This window comes from Mastomys coucha, unplaced genomic scaffold, assembly GCF_008632895.1.
Source record: "Mastomys coucha isolate ucsf_1 unplaced genomic scaffold, UCSF_Mcou_1 pScaffold3, whole genome shotgun sequence".
In the NCBI taxonomy this organism is placed as follows: Eukaryota; Metazoa; Chordata; class Mammalia; order Rodentia; family Muridae; genus Mastomys; species Mastomys coucha.
Genome location: NW_022196909.1, coordinates 56,369,918 through 56,380,529, shown reverse-complemented (window position 1 = coordinate 56,380,529; position 10,612 = coordinate 56,369,918).

The window sequence follows — 10,612 nt, the reverse complement described above, 5'->3', positions numbered from 1 at the left end:
GGAGAGAGAGAGAGAGAGAGAGAGAGAGAGAGAGGAAGAGAGAAAGAGAGAAAGAGAGAAAGAGAGAAAGAGAGAGATAGAACCAGCTCCAGCCAAGCCAAGCTTCTCAGGGCTGAGAAGGAGTTTGTCAAAGCAGGAACTTCTTTTATTGTATCTATCTTTTCTTTATAAAGAGCTGAGAGGGGAGGTAGAGTTTTCAGCTGAGGTGAGATGACTTAGGGGGAGGGGAAAGTTGATGATGGGTATAGGGTGACTGAAGAGCCAACAAAGTTACTCTATGTCAGCAGTAGCTAGGCAAAGGCAGGCTTAAGCAGGTCATTCTGAGTCACTCCAGTCAGGAAGCGACTCAGACAGTTTACAAAACTCGAGCCAGGCTTGGGTTTGTCCTCAAGGCCCAAACCAGGGCTAAATAGTGCTAAACATCTCCTGTGTAAAGGAAAGAGTAGAGCAGAGACTGAAGGAAAGGCCATCCAGTGACTGCCCCACCAGGGAATCTATCCCACATGCAGACACCAAACCCAGACACTATTGCAGATGCCAAGTGCTTGCTGACAGGAGTATGATACAGCTGTCTCCTGAGAGGCTCTGCCAGATCCTGACCAATACAGATGTGGATTCTTGAAGCCAACCATTGGATTGAGCATAGAGACTCTAATGGAGGAGTTAGGAGAAAGACTGATGGAGCTGAAGGGACCTTATCTGGCATCAGTGGGAGGGGAGGCCCTTGGTCCTGTGAAGGCTTAATGTCTTCAATCCAATCAATGCTACTCCATGACCTCTCCTTTGATTCTCCTGTTATTTTCTTACTCTGAACTTTTTATTGCAGATCTTTACCTCTTACCTCCAAACCTTGTGACCTTTAACCTGTGACTTCAGCATCTACATAGGTATTGTATCCTCTTCCATATCTCACTCCATCCTGCTATCTCCAGGTCTCACTCCCACACCTCACTCTACTTGGCACTCAAGGTCTCATTTTTAGAAATTCTGAACCGTCAGTGTTAAGTAGCATTATCAACTCTTTGAAAGTAACAGCACACCATACCATATTCTTACATTTTTATTGTCCAGTGAGAAAATGATAGCTGATAGCTAAACATACATAAGAGAATATTGAGAAAGTTTTGTGACATCATTTACTTTCTTCTTTAATTCTATAAACTGGGAAATTTTCTCCTTGTTTATATCAAGGACATTTTCCAAATCGTGTTGTTACTGACTTTCAGAAGAAAAGAAATATGGTTTAAATTTGAAGTGAAATTGTAAGATAAAGTTCTCCATTAGATCTGATTGATAAAGTCATTTTTATTGGCTTGGATAGATAGATTTCTATGTATAGTGAAAATGAATAAAATTAACTCAAAGATTGGCCCATGCATCAAGAGAATATAACATGCAAAAAGACATGCCATTAGCAAACACATTTTATAAATGATAATGAAAGTCATATTGATTTAGATGCTATCAAACAGATATTGACTAGAAATTAATTTCAATCCACCAAAATGGAATTGTACACAATAGGACTACATTAGTTTTGAGAAGTGAATAGCTTTGGCTATTTTAACTCATGCAAAACTATACTTTGAAAATCAACTGGAATATTTTACATTTGGAGTCTACATATTAGAGCTTTTTGTGTATGCCTTTACTGGGATGAAATATGATAGTACCATTTTTAGCTTCCCATTATATCTGATGGATGCCATCCTAACACAATTGCTTGTACAGCATGTCAGAAATAAGACACACTTGTCTAAAACAGCTATTTCACTAGGCAAATTTGGCTTTCAGTTATATTCTAAATGTGTCTCAAGTACTTTAAAAATAGAACTAAGTTATGTAAATACAGAACTTTGACCAGAAAAAATACTGTAGATGTTCTTAATCTCACTTAGCAGGGACAATAACAAAAGTAGTCACCCATGTGCTTCGAGCAGAGAAATAGACTGGGGGAATTTTTAAGCTTCTTTGTTGTTTATTTTAACTTTGATTATACTTTTTAGAGGATTTAATGTAATTGCAAATCATTTTTTAACATAATCCATTTGTAGTGGTAGAAGACCTTGTGTCCAGTTGAATTTCTTTATCAAGAATGAGACTAGCATAGACACCTTCCAAATTCAAACTATTTCCTTCCAGTCAGTACTATTTTGTGTGTTGAATGGAGATGTAGTTAAAATGTTAAAGTGTCATTTGCATTTAGAGTGTTCAATTTTCAGTGAATGTTTTCCTCCTATTTTCTTTTATGTCAGACTTCTGTAATCTCCACATAACTTTAAGCTAGCACTAAACGCATGACCGAAGCTATGTGGCAATTATGTACTTGGCTGGAAAAACTGGTTGACACATTATGTTTTCCAAAATTTTTATATGAAGCTGTCATTGTGATCATAAAGGATAAAAACAAGCAAGACATTCCCTTAAGAGTATTCTGTAGCTTGTTATTGCACATTAACTTGTTACAAACTCGTTCTTTTCCAGACTTCCTGAGATCTGCTCAAACCCTACTTTTCTTTTCTGCATTTCACCTGGGAAACTCCTCAGCTCTCAACTCAGTGTATAAAATTCAGGTATTTGTGCAGTCAAATTTTTTCAAAGCATAGGAAGTTTATAACTGTTTCCCATTGAGAAATAGCTAATCACTGTCTAATGAATGTCAACTACAGAATTCTTAGGTCTTACCACATTTAAGAGAAATAGCAGCCATTTTTAAAAGAAACATTCTCACTTGCATCTTCAGTATACTCTTTATCACACATGCACAATCTTCTTCTTCTTCTTCTTCTTCTTCTTCTTCTTCTTCTTCTTCTTCTTCTTCTTCTTCTTCTTCTTCTTCTTCTACTTCTTCTTCTTCTTCTTCTCCTTCTCCTCCTCCTCCTCCTCCTCCTCCTCCTCCTCCTCCTCTTCCTCCTCCTCCTCTTCCTCTTCCTCTTCTTTTTCCTCCTTCTTCTATGAAATATGTCATTTACTTATATTTGGTCTTTCTTAGAAGATAATAAATGTGTTCCATGATTATACAGGAGTGTGTACACTCAGCATAAATGATGGCTTTCCAATGGTGGAGTACATGCAGCCTCTTCCCCTAGTCTTTCCTCATCTTTTCACTCTAGCTTTTGTCCATGGTCACAAGTAATACATACAACTGGTTGGGATGAGTAGCTGCTTACACTGCTAAGGGTCCCATGACCCTCTGGCTTTGCCTTTTATGAGAAAACACCAACAGTCCACAAGCTCTTCTGTGAATGGTCTTTTACAAATGGCAGCTTGGATCTGAGGATTGTCTTGCCTCACAACTCCCTACCTCCAAAATCAGTAGCAAAATATGTTTTATTACCAAATAATTAGCTGTCTGTCTGGTATTTAGTGTGGTGACGAAAAAAAGAGTAATCTGGCAATAATGTCTTTAAAACATACATTTTCTTACGTATCTGTCTTAGTTAGGGTTTTACTGCAGTGAACAGACACCATGACCAAAGCAATTCTTATAAGGGCAACATTTAATTGGGGCTGGCTTACAGGTTAGGAGGTTCAGCCCATTATCATTAAGACAGGAACATGGCAGCATCCATGAAGGCATGGTACAGGAGGTACATCTTCATCTGAAGGCTGCTAGCAGAATACTGACTTCCTGGAAGCTAGTATGAGAGTCTTAAAGCTCACACCCACAGTGCCACAGCTTCTCCAAAAGGACCATACCTACTCAAATAGGGCCACACCTGGAAATAGTGCCAGTCCCTGGGCTGAGCATGTGCAAACCATCGCAATCCACTGCCTGGCCCCCATAGGCATTTTCAAACATATGAGTCTATGGGAGCCATACCCAAATATAGCATAATGTAAGAATATATTTAGTCCAACTTCAACAATGTTAAAAATTTCAACAATGTTGAAAGTCCAAAGTTCAAGGTCTCTCTTGAGATTCATCCAGTCCCTTAACTGTAATCCCCAAAGTGAGCCAGGAAACCAGCTGGACCAACTCCAAACTCTGCATCTCCTTGTCTGATGTCAAAGCAGTCTTCAGACCTCCAACTCCTTTTTCATATTTGTTGACTGTAACAAACTTCTTTCTCCTGCATTGGTTCCACTCTCTGTTAACAGCTTTCCTCAGCAGATAAGCCACAGCTCTGGCATCTTAAACATCTTGGGGTCTCCAAGGCATCTTCAGTGTTACAGCTTCTTGTTTCAAGTCTGGGATGATCTTCCACATATGATCTTCTGGGCTCCTCCAAAGGGCTGGCATCACTTCTCCAGCTCTACCCTCTGTAGCACTCTAAGCTCAGGTTGATCCACTTCACTGTTGCTGCTGTCCTTGGTGATAATACTATGGTACTGGCATCTCTAATACACCAGAGTCTTTTGCTGCAACTAGGCTTCACAAATACCCTTTCATAGGCTCTCTTCATGGTGTGAACCCTCAAACTTTTTACATGACCCCTTCAGTCCTCGGCTATCAACTGTAACTGAGGCTGCACCTTCACCAATGGCCTTCCATGGCCTCTCTCCATGTCAAGGCTAAGCTGCTTTTCATTACCCCTTCATGCCTTCAAATCTATTAACACCTGGGTGACTCATACCTTACCAAGTACAGCTGCAGCACCAGGTTCAATCTTAGTTATCTCTGTAACCCAATTTCTTTATGCTCTCAAAAAACACTTCCAAGATTTCACCTCAATGATGCTGGTATCTTCTTAATCACCACTAATTTCTTAGCTCCAGCTAACCAGTATTAATTGTCCCAGTAGTCCCTTCTATTCTGAACTCTAAAGCCAGAGTCATGTGGCCAAAACTGCTGAGTTCTGCTGTTTGCTGGGACTGGAACTTGGCCCCCTTGTTCTGTTACTTTATCACCAACTTTCTGTTCTCCAACTCCTTGACTGCCTATGCTTGGCTATTCTAGAACTTGCTCTGTAGACTGACTTTGAACACAGAGATCTGCATGCCTATCTCCTAAACACTGGTATTAAAGGTGTGGTTCACCAAGCCTGGACTTAAATGTTTCTTCACTTAGAACTTGCTGAGTTCTAGACTAATCTTGAATTCAAAAATCTCCTTGTATCGGTCTCCTGGGATTAAAGGTGTGTACTACCTTGCCTGGGTCTAAGCTTTTCATGCCCACCATGCCTCAAGATCTCCATGCCAAGATCCAGGTCAGAAACATGTGTCTTCCAGACACAAAACCTGGATCATAGGTGTAGCCTCCAGTTCTGGATTGTACTTCATTCCAAATATAGGTAAGTTGACAACAAGGAATATCCATTATCATATCACAACTGAGATCATCACTAGTACAGATGACAAGGACCTTTATGTACTAGGATAGTATATTATACCTTGTTCCAAGAAGGAGTCTCTTTGTTGTTCCTTGATTAACTTCATTGGTTTGTCTTAAAATTTATATTTGTAAGAATATATAATTAAAAGCTCAAACCTTATATTTGTTTTATGCTGCTTAAATACACATACGCATCTCTCCCTACAAATAGTCTCTTTTACTGAGATATCTCCTATTAGTCTCTGCCATTGCTCTAACAGAACAGCATCAATGGCTCTGTAGGACGTCTTTCTCCTCATAGCCGTTGTCTTTCTTGATTTCACTTAAGTTGCACTCCTACCCTTCATATATTGTAAGAACAGATATGATCTCTAGAAATAGGCTGGTTTCACTTTCAAGCTTTGACACGTCTGCTCCTTAGTGTGCTCCAGCCTTCAAATTACATCATGACAAAAGACACAGAATAATCACATCTTGATTTATAAAAATTTTTAAATGTACTTCTTCTAATTATAGTGATTGATAATATCACTTTCCCTTTTTCCTTATCCTTTCCTTATCCTTTTTTCAACTTTCTCCTGACTCCATTTGTGTTGGCTCAGGGGCCTTTCAGTCCCTAACTCCTTGAATAATCATGTCTACCTGGCAGCACCTTCAGAAATTTCCATGACTATGCCCCAGACACATAACCAAAATATCTGCTGAATATGTAGCTAGAACAAAAGTCACAACTTCTTCTGACCTATATATCACAATAGGATTGTTGTACTATTGTAGGTTTTTCCCTTGTAAATACTATACCCTGAGTTTTAATGCCAACAATACTTGGAGACAAGAACCTTTTCTTAGTCCTTGGCTAATAAAAGATACTATTTGACTTTATATGTGTGATGGACTGTAATTTGCTGGCCTGTATTGTAACAAAAAAAATATTATTTTTCTTTCCCGTTCTCTCCAAATCCTTCCATACAGCCTTGCTTGATATCTTCCCAATTCAGATCCTCATTTTTCACTAATTGTTATTACCTCTCTCTCTCTCTCTCTCTCTCTCTCTCTCTCTCTCTCTCTCTGTGTGTGTGTGTGTGTGTATGTGTGTGTACTTACTAAATACGTAAGCACTACTTGCCTACTTTCTCAGTTTTTTAATGTTATTTATACTTATGTTTTCAGGGCTGACTTGAGATCATATCAACATGACTGCCTATATATGAACTAAACAAATACAATAACAATGTGAACAAATACAATAACAATGTGTATGCTTTGCAGACCTGGGAAATCTCAGGAAGCCTTATCCTGATTCTTCAGAATGTTATCCAAAAGGTAGACTTCCTGATTTCAGCTCTTTGATTTTTAACTATTGGTGATCATTGCTAAAATTAGTTCTCTTTCTAAAGTGTCAATGTGGACTTTTTTTCTTTTAAAATTCTATCATTTCCTTCACATTTGTTAGCTGAGTTTTTTGATTTTGCTCTTGGTAAATATTTCTTACCTATTGACCTTTCCTCATGGTTTCTGGAGTTGTGATGTTGGTGTATTAAAAATATTAAGCTGTACTTTTTACTTTATTCTGTCTCTTCTTCTTCCTTGCCCAAATCTTCAATGGGCTTGTTTATTGAGATAAATGTCTACAAGACTAAGATACCCTCTGTGGCTACACTGATAACCTTCAGGGCTCCTTCTCTTTAGATGCTTTATGAGGCCCTTCATGTGCATCTCAGCCTTCCCTTTCTGCTCCCATTTTTAAATCCTTCTAAACATTTCTGGTCCATGTAGCAATTTAATTTTTTATTATGAAAGTGGAAAGGCATGGGTGATTTTTCCTGTATAAACTGTAGTTAATTACACAGCTGTGGGCCAGAGTTTTGTAGCCTCTATTTTGCAAAAACCTAAAGATTCCTTCCCCAGTTTAAAAGTTATCCTAAATGTCATTTTTATACATGAAAGGGAAGGGACCCAGAATAAGTTCTGGACTCAGATGATCCCTAGGCATTTCTTGAAGCCAAGTCTTTCTTTTATTTTCACTGGAAAGTGCGTTTTCCTTGATAGTTTTTGGTACATAGTATGTCCTTTAAAAGTCCTTGAATTTTGTCTTATTTTCATGTTATGGTTTTAGAAATAAGATTATTTGAAGAATTAGATTTTAATTCACCTGTGCCTGGATGATGATTTATTGCTCAGACATATCTTTTGAATATTTGTGTTTCTTGCTCTCTGTACAGTCGTCCACTTTGATAAGAACACAAGGGATGTATGAGATGCACTAGATAGAGGCTACATCTTATTCTCACTGACATGTCCTCCTAGAACAAGAGCAATGCATTCTGGGATATTTTTCTCTTATCATCCAATGTATGAGTCCTGAAACCCAATATGTAGACATTAACTGGTGACAGTTTATAGTTGTTTGTACAGTGTTTTATACATAAAAGTAACTAAAGATTATTAAGAGAGACCTTACGAATGAGAGGAAATTTAGCTATGTGCTTTGAAGTTAAGGATCTCATCAATGCCAGATCTGTTATCATCCTCCTACACTTCCCACCTGTCAGATGCAAAATGATACTCTGTTTGCTTTAGTGTTGAATACATAAATTCATAGATAAATGGCTAAATGGTTACACATAAGCTCAGTAAAATCATGAAAAAATAAGAGTCATAGTAACTATTTTTAATTGTAGCCATATTCACATATAGTAGATAACTGAGAGCAAAGTCTAATCTAAAGTTTATTTCAAAAGCAGATGTGCAGTACCTTTTCTTCAGTGTACTATCTGTGCTTCTCTAAGTTGGGGTTCCTATCATCTGGTTTCACTAGTATCTCCCTCTTCTTCACTGCTCTCATGAAACTACTCAGAGGCTTTATTCCTCAGCTGTGATGAAATCATGGTACTGAGACAATCTGTGTCAGCGTTCAAAAATTATATAAGATACCTCTGTCAAACATCTGGCTGGACACAGTACACATGATACAGCTTTATTTAAGTGAACCACCACAGTGTAGTGTAGTGTAGTGTAGTATAGTGTAGTGAGTGTGTGTTTGTGTGTGTGTGTGAGAGAGAGAGAGAGAGAGAGGGAGACAAAGAGGGAGTGAGAGAGAGTGAGAGAGAGATATTAGGATTTATTATATGAATGTTTAAGTACATCTGAAAAATATGGTTTCTTTATTTGAAATTTGTTTATCTTGTAATGTTGTGGAGTATCCACAAGAGAAGACTGCTCAGACATGGGCTTAAGCCAATAAAAAGTCTTTTTTATGGTGTCCACTGACTACACTGGGTGTTTGGGATCCCAGTGTATCATCAAGATCTTTTCCAGATGGGTTTTTTTTTTAAGACAAACATTGCATTGTAGGTTGACATACTTCAGTTAATAAGACCTGTTTGCCAGAAGCAGAAGCTAGGCAGCAAGGTTGGGACATTAGAGACTTTCTCAAAACTATGAAATTTTATGGGTTAGGTCTCTGTTTTTGTTTGGCTCATAGTGCAGTTTACATACTAGGTTTTCTGGCCCAAATGGTGCTTCCATCATAGAATCAGTTTGTACTAAGTTCTTGGGGCCTACTAGTGTCTGGGACCCTGTTACAATCAAAATAATTTTAAAAAGTAAAACGTTGAGGGAGGAGTTGCTTGGTTGATTGAGAAAATATGGTACACGTCGAAAGATGGTTTCACTGAGCACCAGGGAAACAATTTAAGCAGCAGATCTTGTGGAGATGTTGAACAGTAGAACCCAGAGGAACCACCACTTGCTTGTCACTTTCGGTGTCTCAAGTCCCTTGGTGAATTTAGGAGGTTAAGGATGCGAGAGATAGTTGTGATCAAGGGTTTTCAGTTTACTGATGTATTTAGTAGTGATTAAAAGATTTTTGAGAAATTGGCTTAAATATTTCAGGCTGGGGGCTAGAGAGATGAAACTGCGGGAAAGAATGTGGGTTCAACAACTGAAGGCCTGAATCTAGATCCTCAGTACTCATATATAAAGCTAGGTGTAGCCACAGATGGAAAGATATGGGTGACTTGCTATGCTCTTTTGGCCATCGGCCTAGGAATAGATTCATTAAAAGACACTCTTTCCAAGGAATAAGGAAAAAGGTGATGAAATATGGACCTGGATGACACCAGCCTGCACTCACACACAGGAAATTAGTCTATATCTTAGAAAAATATTTCTATAAAAATTCCATGAAAAATCTAGATTAGGAAATGAAATATCACTTACCTATTGTAGATATTTTTCCAGACAATAGAATATGAGTGAATAAAATGATACTAGAGATCAGGAAAACTGGAAATTTAGAATATCAAATTATTTATATTGATTGAATGAAAATGGGAGGACAGTAGGGAGAGAGAAGTGAATCCTTAGAAATGATGACAGCTAGTAATTCCTAAGAAGTATTTCCTTTTGGTGACCATAGCGAAAGCACTGTGTGCATATTTTTTACCCCTCTCTTCTATTGAAAACAGGTGACAAATGAGGGCAAGCCATTTTTATTTATTTTTTATTTTTGCTCAAGAATATAACTAACAAATTATATCTTCTTCCATCTCAGAGGAGAAAGAAATCAATGACATTTGCTCAAGTGTGGCTATCTTGACTGACTTATGAAAAATTCAGGACATTCAAAAGAGATGCCTGAAATACCTCTATATGTAAACGGCAAGATAAGCACTAATTTATGGTCTCCTTTGTCCCTAAACTGATATATTTGAAAGACTACTAACGTTTCTGCTATATATTTCCAGGGTCAAACTCATATTTTAGTATTTCTATGAATAAATATCCTGCTTGTCTGAGATAAAGGTCATTTTGCTAGGAGAGATCTAGGACTACAGTTTACAAAAACCATTAAAGGGATAACGATCCTTATGTTATCCTTGGGACAGACAGACTCTACATCCAGACAACTGCTCTTCAAATTTCTTAAAATGAATTCTTTGTTGAGAAGCTAAAATCACAAGGACAGTTAACACTGAATCTAAAATTGAAGAACAAGATGTTTACAAAACTTCTTTCTGTAATTTAAACACCTGCTAATATTTTTTAAGAACCCAGGATATAAAAAGGAAGGATGTAAGCAGTTAAGTTAAACAAAGATTTATATATATATATATATATACATATATATATGTATATATATATATACATATATGTGTGCATATATATATAAATATATATACATATTTATATATATATCCTGCCAAAGCACTGTGTGCACATTTTTTAACCCTCTCTTCTATTGAAAACAGGTGACAAATGAGGGCAAGCTTGTAGGATACCGACCAGCAGCTTCCTACTAGCGTGGGTTTCCACGAACCGGGAATGTGGGAGACC